The sequence below is a fragment of the Panthera uncia genome, chromosome E3 (genome assembly GCF_023721935.1).
Source record: "Panthera uncia isolate 11264 chromosome E3, Puncia_PCG_1.0, whole genome shotgun sequence".
Lineage (NCBI taxonomy): Eukaryota > Metazoa > Chordata > Mammalia > Carnivora > Felidae > Panthera > Panthera uncia.
In genome coordinates, this window is record NC_064815.1 from 13,918,857 (window position 1) to 13,933,257 (window position 14,401).

Sequence of the window (14,401 nt, forward strand, 5' to 3'; positions counted from 1 at the left end):
TGGAAGGATGGATGGAAGGATGGATGCGTGGATGGAAGGATGGATGGGTGGATGGAAGGATGGATGAATGGATGGATGGGTGGATGATGGGTGGATGGAAAGATGGATGAATGGATGGATGGGTGGATGGAAGGATGGATGAATGGATGGATGGAAGGATGGATGGATGGATAGAAGGATGGATGGAAGGATGGATGGATGGATGGATGGATGGAAGGAATGATGGGTGGATGGATGGATGGACAGATGGATGGGTGGCAGGGTGGGTAGAGGGATGGATAGAGAGCTGTATGTATGTATAAGAAAGAAGTTACAAGCAGAGAGATCAGTTTGGGGGTTATCAATCAGAGATGAAGGCTGATGCTGTGGAAATGGAAATGCATGTAGAGTGAAGGTTCGGGTAACACCATCATCGGAGAAGCAGAAAGGAGCCTGGGTGCCTGAGTAGGAAGAATCAAAAATTCAAAGAGGCACGGGATGGAGGGGTGGCAGGAGAGAATGGGATCTCCGAATCTGGGGAGGGAAATCTCAGGGAAGGAGAAAGCCACGTTCTCAAATGCTGCCTGTGAAGAGAGAAAGTCTAGGGGGAGGGGTACAGCCATGACTGGACTCGTGACAGAGTCCTTCAGTGGGGTAGTTGCAAAAGCCGCATCCCAGTGGGGGAAGGGGCTAATGGACAATGGAAGCGGGGGCTGGTATTGTGGGCTGTGTCCCCTGAGAGTCACAGTCCGAGACCAGGGAGCTCAGAGTGGAGGTGGTTTGTTGGAAAGTGCCCTGGGAACACGAATGAGAGAGGGAGGAAGGCAGGATTGGGCAGCAGGAGGATCTGAACTGTGATGAGGTCACAACAGAGACTTAGCTCACCTCTAGGGACTGTGCAGCTGGGGTGACCCTCACTGGATGCAGGGGTAGGGTGGCTGCTCCTTTTGGTCCAAGATGATTCCTAGTGAGGGACTCGGCAGGGAGCCATCGGCAACAGTCTCCCGGCAGCTGGGGGCATAGGTGCCTTGGCCCTGAAGGGGAACATACAAGTGGTTGGCGTAGACGAGTCTCCCAGGGAATTGGTCTATGGAGGGAGAGACTGAGAGACAGCTAGAGGGAGACAAAGGGCCAGAAAAGCTTTTGTGTGCTTCCGCATTTGATAATTTGGGACACACTGGAGTGTGGTTTTCAGGGGAAGGAGGGGGAACCCCTGGAGGAGAGACTGCAGAACCCAGAGAGAATAACGTCGCAAAGGGGCCCCGTGAGAACAGGTCTGCCCTGCTTTCTGCTTAATCCCCAGAGCTCGGAATGTGGCCCGGCACAGAACGGCACTGAATAAATGGCTGGATCCGTGAATGAATAAATTTTAACACTGAATCGAAGAAACAGATGCCGTTCAAATGTAGAAATGCAGGGGTGCCTGGGTGGCTCGGTCAATTCAGCAGCTGACTCTTGATTTTGGCTCAGGTCATGATAGCAGGGTTGTGGGATCGAGCCCCACATCGGGCTCCATGCTGAGCATGGAACCTGCTTGAGATTCTCTCTCTCTCTCTCTCTCTCTCTCTCTCTCTCTCTCTCTCTCTCCCCCCTCTGCCCCTCCCCCTGCTCACTTGTGTGTGCTCTCTCTCAAATAAAATAATAATAATTAATAAATAAATAAAATGCAGAAATGCTCTGAAAAGAGGAACCAGGACATCCAAGTACTCTCTCCACCTTCCTAGCACACCTGTAGCACGTGTTTGACTCCATGGAAACCCCTAGAAGCCGGGCAGGTACCCCAGGCCTGATTCTCCTTATCCAGGCTTTAATCCTGGACACTTGTCTTTCACGCTGCGGTGCTTTATGTTTCTCTGTAAGAATAATCTATAGAAAGACATTAATGCTTTTTAAAACAAATTTGTGAAAGAATAAATGGCATATGATGAACTGTGTGTATTTAGATGCCCAACTGAAAGAGTTTCAACATCTGTGTAAGTGACAGAAACCGTTAAGACAATCAAGCTGGTAAACATATCCATCACCCCCAAAAGTGTCCTTGTTCCCCTTTGTCACATCCCTCTGTGACATCCTGCCACCGCCATCTCCAGACGAACATCAATCTGCTGTTGTAACAGATTCGGCCACATTTCCTAGGATTTTACACAAACAGAATCATTTGGTATATCCTCTTTTTTTTAGATCTGGTTTCTTCCCCTCGATATAATTATTTTTGGGATTTTCGAGCAGAGAGAGAAGTCTCTACAGAATGTTCACAATCTTGTCCTGTTTGGTGCTTTTCTCAATGGCTTAGACAAAGATGTAGAAGAATTATGTTTACATTAAAATCCTCAAGGGGTGCCTGGGTGGCTCAGTCAGTTGAGCGTCCGACTTAGGCTCAGGTCATGATCTCGTGGTTTGTGGGTTCTAGTCCCACGTCAGGCTCTGTGCTGACAGCTCGGAGCCTGCTTTGTCTTCTCTGTCTTCCTTTCTCTCTGCTCCTCCCCTGTTCACGCTTGCTCTCTCACTCTCTCTCTCAAAAGTAAATAAACATTAAAAAAAAATAAAGATTTGGGGGTGCCTGAGTGGCTCAGGTCATGATCTCACAGTTCATGGGTTTGAGCCCCGCATCAGGCTCTGTGCTGGCAGCTCGGAGCCTGGAGTCCGCTTGGATTTTGTGTTTCCCTCTCTCCCTGCCCCTCCCCTGCTCGCACTCTGTTTCTCTCTCTCTCAAAAATAAACATTAAAAAAAAGTTTTTTAATAAAGATTTTTTTTTTAATACTTAAGTAATCTCTGCACCCAACATGAGGCTCGAACTCACAACCCCAAGATCACATGCTCCTCCACCTGAGCCAGCCAGGAGCCTGCCCTGGAGCTCCCTCTTTTTTTTTTTAATTTTTTTTTAACGTTTATTTTTGAGACAGAGAGAGACAGAGCATAAACGGGGGAGGGTCAGAGAGAGGGAGACACAGAATCTGAAACGGGCTCCAGGCTCTGAGCTGTCAGCACAGAGCCCGACGCAGGGCTCAAACCCACGGACCACGAAATCATGACCTGAACCGAAGACGGACGCTTAACCGACTGGGCCACCCAGGCGCCCCTGGAGCTCCCTCTTAAGCAAGGGAGGCAGAAACCACATAGATCACATCCCCCTCAATCCACTGGCCGCACCACCGCCTGTGGGGCTGGCCAGTGGCGTCTGGGAAGGAAGAAGGACAGATTTTGCTGGCCAGTTCCCCACCTCAGATAATCCTTTTTTTTTTTTTTTTAAAGTTTATTTATTGTGTGTGAGAAAGAGCAAGCAGGGTAGAGGCAGAGAGAGGCAGGGAGAGAGAATCCCAAGCAGGCTCCGTGCTGTCAGCACAGAGCCTGACGCGGGGCTCGAACCCACGGACCGTGAGATCGTGACCTGAACCGAAGTCAGCCGCTTAACCGACCGAGCCACCCTCAGGCGCCCACCAGGCGCCCCTCAGATCATTCTGTTGACAAAGAGGAGACTGAGGCACAGACAGGTGAGGCAACTTGCTGTAACAGCCAGGACTTAACCAAAGCGGGCAGGCAGAGCCCTGGCATCGGGTCCAGGCCCTACAGCTGGCCCCACACCTGGACTCTCCGGCTCTCCCATGTAGCCCAGGCCCAACAGGTGGCAGTTTTGGCAAAGCTGGCTTCCACGGGGCCCTGTTCCACTCTGATAATCTCCAAGTGTGTAGAAGTGACACTCCAACCTTCAACCTCTCTGTCATGAATGCCACCCTTCTCACCAGATCTTTCAGGATCTGTTAAAGCGTTTAGTGATTAAGCAGCGGCCTCGTTGATTCATTAACAACCCACTCCACGCTGACCCGCAAGGTCTACGGAGGTACAAACAACTTTGCCGCGCGGCCCCTCGTGCACAAATGTGCTTTCCAAGGAGGGAACGCGCTTTTCCACACCTTGTTTGGCTTTGGGTTTAAATAGAATATCCACGAGACTTTCCCTAAATGCAGACTCCTGTCAACAATTCTCAAGGACTTTCGGATCTAGGACTTTTTAGAAGAACCCCGAAGAGCTCTCATTTATGTGGGTTCTATCGACAGCAATTTATAGAACTAAACATTTAAATGAGGAAGCAACTTAGGGGCGCCTGGGTGGCTCAGTCGGTTAAGCGTCCGACTTCGGCTCAGGTCATTATCTCACGGTCCATGAGTTCGAGCCCCGCGTCGGGCTCTGTGCCGATGGCTCGGAGCCTGGAGCCTGTTTCGGATTCTGTGTCTCCCTCTTTCTCTGACCCTCCCCCGTTCATGCTCTGTCTCTCTCTGTCTCAAAAATGAATAAACGTTAAAAAAAAATTAAAAAAAAAAGTAACAATAGCAAACCCACTGCATGTTAAATAAATTACACTCTTATGAAAGATTCGGTGAGAAGGGTGGCATTACTCCGCATACTGGCCCAGCTCTTGAATGTCTGGGTTAATGGAAGACGGCTGGATTCTCACACCTGCTCCTGTGTTCAGTCTGTTGTGACAGCTCATGTCACGTGGCCTCTGGAAAACTCCACTGGACATGCGCGAAATGATGAGAGAAAAAAAGAAACGTGGCATCTTAGTATTATAAAGACCATTGTAGGCATCGCCTCATTGAGTCTTCCTGACAAAACACCTCGGTACGATTATGACATCCCGTTTTTGCAGAGGAGGGAATATGGACTCAGAGCACTTGAGTCCTGTCTATCAGAACACACAGCGAGGAGCAGAGAAGACAGAATGAGGACAGGGGTCGGCCTGCCCCCTCATCTCTGGCATCTTAACCCCCCCCCCCCCCCGCCCCCACCTGCCCCGCTGCCCTCCACCACTGTCCTGCAGCCAAGGCAGACCCTCCACGTTTGTGAGAACCGGGACCTGGGCAACAAACAAAACTGCAAAAGAGCGAGAGAGGCGGAGAGAGAAGAAAAAAAGTGCACCTTTTCCTCACTGGATCCAACATGGAGAGAAAGAAGGCCTGAGATTCTCAGTGACAACCAGGCAGCTCATGGTTAACTACGGGGTTAAGTGTGGGGAGAAGGAAGGAGCCGATGTGCCAGGTCAGGTCGGGGGCTTCTCTCCAGATGTTGTTTATTCTTCATTTATCCTGCTGCAAAGTGAGCAGTAAAAACATCCCTTTGGAAGAAGAAATATTGTTGACATGTCGATACCACCCAAAGCAATCTACAGATTCAATGCAACCCTTATCAAAATAGCACCAGCATTCTTCACAGAGCTAGAACAAACAATCCTACAATTTGTATGGAACCAGAAAAGACCCCGCATAGCCAAAACGATCTTGAAAAAGAAAACCAGGGGCGCCTGGGTGGCTCAGTCGGTTAAGCGGCTGACTTTGGCTCAGGTCATGATCTCACAGTCCGTGAGTTCGAGCCCCGCGTCGGGCTCTGTGCTGACAGCTCAGAGCCTGGAGCCTGTTTCAGATTCTGTGTCTCCCTCTCTCTGACCCTCCCCCATTCATGCTCTGTCTCTCTCTGTCTCAAAAATAAATAAACGTTAAAAAAAAATTTTTTTTTTAAATAAAAAATTAAAAAATTAAAAAAAAAAGAAAAAGAAAACCAAAGCAGGAGGCATCACAATCCCAGACTTCAAGCTATATTACAAAGCTGTAATCATCAAGACAGTATGCTACTGGCACAAGAACAGACACTCAGATCAATGGAACAGAATAGAGAACCCAGAAATGGACCCACAAACAGATGGCCAACTAATCTTTGACAAAGCAGGAAAGAATATCCAATGGAATAAAGACAGTGTCTTCAGTAAGTGGTGCTGGGAAAACTGGACAGCGACACGCAGAAGAATGAACCTGGACCACTTTCTTACACCAGACACAAAAATAAACTCAAAATGGATGAAAGACTTCAATGTAAGACAGGAAGCCATCAAAATCCTTGAGGAGAAAGCAGGCAAAAACCTCTTTGATCTTGGCCACAGCAACTTCTTACTCAACACGTGTCCGGAGGCAAGGGAAACAAAAGCAAAAATGAACTACTGGGGCCTCATCAAAATAAAAAGCTTCTGCACAGTGAAGGAAACCATCAGCAAAATTAAAAGGGAACCGACAGAATGGGAGAAGATATTTGCAAACGACATATCAGATAAAGGGTTAGTATCCAAAATCTGTAAAGAACTTATCAAACTCAACACCCACAAAACAAATAATCCAGCGAAGAAATGGGCAAAAGACATGAATAGACACTTCTCCAAAGAAGACATCCAGATGGCCAACCGACACATGAAAAGATGCTCAACATCACTCATCATCAGGGAAATTACAAATCAAAACCACAATGAGATACCACCTTACACCTGGCAGAATGGCTAACGTTAACATCTCAGGCAACAACAGATGTTGGCGAGGATGCGGAGAAAGAGGGTCTCTTTTGCAGTGTTGGTGGCAATGCAAGGTGGTGTAGCCACTCTGGAAAACAGTATGGAGATTCCTCAAAAAACTAAACATAGAACTACCCTATGACCCAGCGATTGCACTCCTAGGCATTTATCCACGGGATACAGGTGTGCTGTTTCCAAGGGACACATGCACCCCCATGTTTATAGCAGCACTATCAACAATCGCCAAAGTATGGAAAGAGGCCAAATGTCCACCAATGGATGAATGGATAAAGAAGATGTGGTATATATATACAACGGAGTATTACTCGGCAATCAAAAAGAATGAAATCTTGCCATTTGCAACTACGTGGATGGAACTGGAGGGTATTATGCTAAGTGAAATTAGTCAGTCAGAGAAAGACAATTATACTATGACTTCACTCATAGGAGGACTTTAAGACACAAAACAGATGAACACAAGTGAATGGAAGCAAAAATAATATAAAAACAGGGAGGGGGACAAAACAGAAGAGACTCATAAATATGGAGAACAAACAGTGTTGCTGGAGGGGTTGTGGGAGGGGGGATGGGCTAAATGGGGAAGGGGCACCAAGGAATCTACTCCTGAAATCATTGTTGCACTATATGCTAACTAACTTGGATGTAAATTAAAAAATAAACAAACACTTTTTTAAAAAAAACATCCTTTTGGACAGGGAGGAAAGTGACTTGCCCCAGGTCTCACAGTTACTAAGTAAAAAAAAAAAAAAAAAAAAAAAAAAAGTGTCTTGTTTTCCTCTTGCTTTTATTTACTTGGTTTTACTTGACGTACCTGGCTTCCTCTGAACCACCCAGGAAAGCTCGCCTACGGCAGCAGGGTTTAGGGTTTGCCTTCTTTCAGTTGTTAGAACAAATAGCAGCATTGACAGGTAAGTGTGCGGTGGGTGAAGGTGGGTTTCTAAAAGGCTGTAGAAAACTTGGGAAGGAATTCCAACCTGGAGGAGCTCAGCCTGGATTCCAGAGTAGGAGGGGGTGTGACATGGGGACACCGAGGGACGCTCTGACCTCGAGTCCGATGTGTGGGTTTTTCCCCACACCACCACGCGGTTCTGCGACACCAGCGGGTGTCCCACACCTCGACACAATTTGGACACGGAGACAGTGTCCGAACTCACAGGTTAAGGGCTCAGTCCCATGAGACCGCCCCCTCCCCCACTTCACCTGTGCTTCTGACCCACCCGGTATAGATGGGATAGGAAGACACCCTCCTCACGTGGGATTAATTTGCTAGAGTGGCTCGAAGAGCTCAGAAACGTTTTACTTGCTAGATCACCTGTATATTATGAAGGGCTCGTAGAGCAAGGCAGTGGGGGAAAGGGTGCAAGCTCCATGCCCTCTCTCTCTTTCTCTCTCTTCCACAACCCCCACGTGTTCATCAACCCAAAAGCTTTCCAAACCCTGTCCTTTTTGGGTTTTTATAGAGGCTTCATTACACAGGTATGACTGATTAATTCATTGCCATTGGCGATTTATTCAACTTCCGATCCCCCAGAGGTCAGCGGGTGGGACCGAAGGCTCCAAACCCTAATCACACCCAGCCCCTACCCTGCTGGGTGGGTCCCAAAGTCACCTCATTAACATGACAAAAGTCTCCTTGATCTCTCTCATCAGCTCAAAAAGTTCCAAGGGATTTGGGAGCTTGGTGCCAGAAACAGGCACAGAGACCAAATATAGGTTCTTATAAATCGCTACATCAGCGATTACAAACTACGATTTTTTTAAATGTTTTTATTTTTGAGAGACAGAGAGCCAGCAGGGGAGGGGCAGAGAGAATCGGAAGCAGGCTCCAGGATCTGAGCTGTCAGCACAAAGCCTGATGTGGGGCTTGAACTCATGAACCGCGGGATCATGACCTGAGCCCAAGTCGGATGCTTAACCGACTGAGCCACCCAGTCGTCTCACAAACTACAATGTTTTAACTTTTTTGTTAATATCGAGTTACTTGCCGAACCTTATACATAAAAACCAGGCTTTGGGATTTCTCTTAAAAATCAGGCACTTTGGAAACATTGGGACTGCGTTCTCCAATGGAAACAGTAGAATGGGACCAGCTGCTGGGAGGTGGTATTTGGGGGGGGGGGGGCGGGGACAACAGCCTCTGCCATCAGAGAAGCACGGGCTGTATTTGCATACTCCTTGTTGGTACATTCTGTCCTATTTTATTAAGGAATTGTTGCAGGATTTTTTACCCCGATACCTGGGATTTGTTGTCTCACTGCTTGGAGGAATGAAGAGGTGGACACAAAATAAAATGAGCAGCAGGAAAAAGTTAATTTGAGTATAAGATCAGAAAGCAAGAGGGGTGCCTGTGTGGCTCCGTCAGTTAAGCGTCCGACTTCGGCTCAGGTCATGATCTCTCAGTTCATGAGTTCAATCCCCACGTCAGGCCCTGTGCTGACAGCTCAGAGTCCGGAGCCTGCTTCAGATTCTGTGTCTCCCTCTCTCTCTGCCCCTTCCCTGCTGGAACTCTGTCTCTCTCCCTCTCGAGAATAAACATTAAAAAAGAAAAGAAAAGACCAGAAAGTAAGAGTAGTATGAAAGCTCTCTTTCCAGAGAGGGGGCATTGGGAAGTGAATGCCCTTGACCATTTCGGTGGTATGAGGGGCAGTCTATGGCCCCAGGGTTCCTTGGGTTCTACATTTTATGGTCTACTTATTTTTAGTCAGGTCTTTTGTCAATTTCCTAAGGGGCACCTGAGGGGGAGTAGGCGGTGTCTGTTACATTTTTAAAGAGAAACTTAATGCCAGAGGGAGTTTGCACAGAGGTGAGACCTTCCCAGAAGACCTGTTTTAAAACTTGTGTTTTTCCCCACCCAGAGACCTTCTAGCCCTTAGCCTCTCCCTTTCTGCCTCCTGCATCCAATCAAATGTACAGATTCCCGCCCCCCCCAACGTAAATGTCATATTTATTACAATATTTATATATATCTTTATTATTTATAAACTGTATAAAACTGTACTATTTCTTTTTTATTTAAAAAAATTTTTTTAAGTTTATTTGAGAGAGGCAGAGACAGCACAAATGGGGGAGGGACAGAGAAAGAGGGAGACAGAATCCCAAGCAGGCTCCACAGTCAGCACAGAGCCCGATGGGGGGCTCGAACTCATGAAACCGGGAGATCATGACCAGAGCCGAAACCAAGAGTCAGACACTTAACCGACTGAGCCACCCAGGCGCCCCATCTTTTTTTATTTTTATTTTTAATTTATTTATTTTTGACCTTATTTAAGTTTGACCTCAAACATTCTCATTGATTAAGTTACCTCCAGCTGATCTCTTAACTCAGGCAAAAGGCCGGAGGGCAAAGCATCCCCTAATGGGAACCAAAACTACCCCCTCAGGCAAGAAGGACCGCCCGGAGCCAGCAAGACCCCACCCGCGATCTACCCCAGGACGAGGACGCCCTGACCTTTACAGCCCACCTGCCTGGGTCCACTGACCTTTGTCCCACATTTCCTTACACACACCTGCAGGTATTTTCAGCACTTTGGAGAAAGTTTCTCTGCCTTTGGATTTTGTCAGAGGCCTGCGGCCGTCCCTGCTCTGCTCGGAGCCCCCCGCCCCCGGCTCCCCCACCCCCTGCACCGAGCCAGGCTGTCGCACCCCTGCGCCCCGGCCCCGGGTTCAGAAGGTACGTACCTATTCCTTCGCGTCTGGCTCGGCCTCCGAGGTTCAGCCACAGCGGCGCCTGTCGGCAGCTTGTTGCTACGGAAAAGTAGCGTGGTTTTCCACGGAGCGTGACGGCACCTGCTTGTCCCCGTCCCCGCGGTGCGACCTGGGGCAGCGGTGAGCCAGACCTCGGTGTACAAGTCTTCGTGGCGACGTCTGTTTTCATCCCTAGAGAAATACCCCGAGCGTGCAATTGCTGGGCCGCGGAGCTGGGAGGGGTATGTTCACTTTAGAAGAAACTTCTGAAAAGCGCTTGCACGTGGTCGTGCTGTTCTCAGGGGGTAGCCAGCGGGCCACGCCCGGCTTTTACAGATTAACAGCCCTGAGACTTACTTCTCACTTATTTTCTGAGACTTTATTTAAAAAAAATTTTTTTTTGAGAGAGAGAGCTCCAGTTCCAGCTGGGGGGGGGGGGGGGGCAAGGGGCTAGAGAATCTCAAGCAGCGTGGAGCCTGCCTTGGGGGGCCACCCCACCACTCTGGGAGCATCAGTGGCTCAGTCGGTCCACCGTCCCACTCTTGATTTCGGCTCAGGCTATGATCCCGGACAGTCATGAGACTTTACACAAAATTCTGGACTTTTCAGTTTTCTAGAACAATTGGAAGGTCTGGCACCATTGGGCCTGTGTTCCTCCTCACATGACAGCTGAGCCATGACTGCCCCCTTTAGCAGGGACACATGCTCTCCAGTGGGCCGCAGCCCCACCTGGCCAGCCTCCTCGCTCTGACCCCGGAACCTGCCTGCTGTCCCCCTACCCAGCCCCCCGCTCTTGTAGGGCTCTGGGTTCCCATCCTAAGTCTGCCGCTCACCTCTCGGTGACCTTGGGCAAGTTACTGGCCCTCTCTCTTTCCTCATCAGTAAAAGGGAGATAATCAGGCTCCGTCTCAGGGTCGTTGGAAAGACCAAGTGAGCGAAGACGTGAAGAGAGAGCACTTAGAACGAACATGACGCACCTTCATTATCACTGTGCTGCACACCCAGGGCCCAGCAGGGTCTGGTGAAGGAAGAAGGTGGGTTGGAGGTAGGGGTCTGTGGTGAAACAAGTTGGCCACGACGCTACTCCAGCCAGTGGCTGTCATGTGGCACTGTGGGCCTGGTGTGGCCACATCTTCATAATGGATTTGTTTCTTTTTTTTAATGTTTATTTTTGAGAGAGACAGAGTGCGAGCAGGGCAGGGGCAGAGAGGGGGGGAGACAGAACCCGAAGCAGGCTCCAAGTCAGCCACTTAACCCACTGAGCCCCCCAGGCGCCCCCCAGATCTTCAGAATGTTCTACGAAAGTGGGAGATCAGTCTTGTTTAAAGTCTCATGCTTTGTAAATGCTAGTGTCTATTTCAAAACTTTTTTGAATGCTCTGAACATCCAGTGGAAGTGTTGCGCTGTCCTCCATTGCCTGTCCCGGTGCCGCGGGCCCCTCGGGCCGTGGCTCGGTCGTTCCCCATAGCTCCCCTGGGCTCCAGACGCTTGTCTTTGCGCTGCCTTGGCCCGGAGAGCACCCGGCAAAAGGGGCTGAACAAAGGGTGGTCACTGTTACTGCTGCTGCAGTGATGGGGCCGTGGCTGCAAGTGCCCTCCTGGGATTTTTCCGCTGTCCCCTGCCTCCCCCCTTATCCGCCCCCCCCAGTCCCCGCATCTCTCCTCCCCCCTTCCCCCAGCTCGTCCCAAGCCCGCCTGTCCCCAGCGTGGAGGCGGGCCAGTGGAGGAGTGGGTGAGTGAAGCAGGACAGTTCGGGGCTCCTGCCACTCTCCTACCCCTCCCTGCCATGGGCACCCTACCAGGTGGAGGCTGTGTGGGCGGAGCTCAGGGATTACCCTCCTCCCCACTGGGGCCTGCACAGAGTTCAGGGGTTCAGGGCTGGGCCCACCGTCTCTGGTGCCTGGGGATATCATTCTCTTCCTCACCCCTGCCTGTAGTGGGGCTGGAATTTGGAGTTTGATCTGCAAGGAGGCTCTCAGCTGCAGGCGGTGCAGGAGAGGGCGGCCGCTGGCCCCTGGCTAGGAGGGGGGAGGAGCCGGCGGGGGGTGGGGCCCTTCTCCACAACCTCCTTCTGCCTCAGAAGCCGCGGGCAGGCCCCAGGGCAGGTGAGCCCTGCATCAGAGGAAGGTAAGGTTTCCTGCTGGCACCCTGCCCAACCCGGTGCCCATTCTCCACACTGGGGACGTTGGTCTGGGGAAGAGAGGCCCTGGTGGCCGAGAGGACTCCCGCTGTGAGCCGGGGGTGGGAGCATAGCTCCTCTCTACCGGGCACATGGAGTGTGTGTTGTTGGGGGGGTGGGTACAGCCCGGTGGCACCAGGCTTGGTCCTCGTTCGTCCACTTCCCAAGTTCGGAGTTGGTGGATCATTTCACTTCACTGAGCCTCAGGTTTCTTATCTGTTAAATGGGAATGTAAACCCCAGCCCAGCCCAGCCTGCAGGCGTGCTGTCTCCCAAGGACCCAAAGAGATAATGCGGGTGGAAATATCTTTGTAAACCCCTGAAAGGCCAGAGGGATAGGCTGCTGCCTGCCCGGCTGCTATTTACAAGGCAAATCTGAGTTTCACTGCAATGTGCTGGCACATGTACTGGCCTCCTCCTCCTGGGCCTGGTCAGTCCCTGCGGAGGACACAGCCACCCTGATTCACAGAGAGAGACAGACAGCCATCCGGAAGCACGCCCAGGTTTGCACTGATAGTGAGAGGCAAAGCCGAGACTCCGCTCCCACAGCCATGAGCTCACCCACAACATCTGGTTTTCCGACAGTGGGTGTTGTGCTGGATGATTCTGGAGAAGCGCAAGGGAGAGGTGCCCTCCCGAAGTCCTTAGGGATAGGACTTGGGGGAGGAGGGGTCATAACGTGCAAGGGTATATAGCAAAAGCTCTGGAAATCCCATGGTTTTGTTTGTTTAAAAAAAATTTTTTTTTAATGTTTATTTATTATTGAGAGACAGAGAGCATGAGCATGGGAGGGGGAGAGAGAGAGGGGGACACAGAATCCGAAGCAGGCTCCAGGCTCTGAGCCATCAGCACAGAGCCCGACGCTGGGCTTGAACTCATAATCCGCAAGATCATGACCTGAGCTGAAGTTGGATGCCCAACCGACTGAGCCACCCAGGCTCCCCTTTTGTTTGTTTTTTTTTTTACTGGAAATCCCATGTGTGCTACCCAGATTCTATTGAGTGCCAGCTTCGGAATAGTGTGAGCAAGACAGACATGGTCCCTGCTTTCCAAGAGCTTACAGTAGCGGGGACGGCCAATGATGACTCATACCAACCCGACATCTTGTTTGACTCAACAGTGAGGAAAAGTCACCTTTGTTATGACGGCAAATAACTTAAGGACCCGATTTAGGCTGAGATGGGGAGAGAGCTCCTCTGGGCTTGTGATGGTAGGATAACATCTGAAGCCCGGATAGGAGCTGGTCAAGCCGAGGCTGGAGAGAGGGAAGAGCATTCCAGGCAGAGGGAACAGAATGGCGAAGACCCTGAGGCCAGAGTAGTGCTCAAGGGCCGGTGAGAGATGAGGCTAGTGATGTCCTGATCTGACTTATGGTCAACGATCCCTGTGGCTTCCACCCGAGGGGTGGGTTGGAAGGGGACGAGGCGAGAGGTCCTCGCCCTAGTGTAGACCCAGGTGGTGCTGGCTTGGGATGGATGGACGCCTGGAAGTAAAGGGAAAATGGATGGATTCAGCCGTGCTTGGGAGGTGGAAGGGAATGAATTAGGGACCAATAGATTCCGGGAGTTGAGAAGGAGACCCTCTAAGTGCTTCGACAGTGTGTGGCCCTGGCAATGGCCCTCGTAGCCATCTCGCTTGGGCACAGGGCCCCCCACACATCGCAGGTGCCCACGGACCCCTGGATGGGTGAGTGAATGAATGAACGCATGACTTAAGGCTCTTGGGCGTCTGCAAGCGGCAGGTTGTTCAAAGTGGCCGCTGAGCGTCGTGGCGGGTACTGGCCTCCAACAGCGTGCTCCCCAAATTGGACGTGTTCTGTCTGAGGAATCACGAGACAAGGTCATCCCTGAAGGTCCCCACCCCTGGCATTTTCCCTGCCAGGCAGCGGTTACAGACTTAGGCGGTAAGCCTGGGTTGCACCTGGGTTCAGTCATTTACCAGCAGTGTGATTTTGGGCCCCGTGCCACTGCTTTATTTTTCTCCCATGTTCGATGGGGTTAATCAGAGACCTGACCTCTGGGGTGTTGTGAATTTAAAATGAGATTCACACACGTAGGTGGCCAGGATCCACTTGACCACAAAGTCCAGGCTCTTTTTTTTTTTTTTTTTTTTTTTTTTTTCTGTAACAAGGACAAGGATACACCAAGTATTCTAGACTTAATCATGTTATATAATGGACTTGCTTAAAGTTTTTAACAAGCCTGTGAC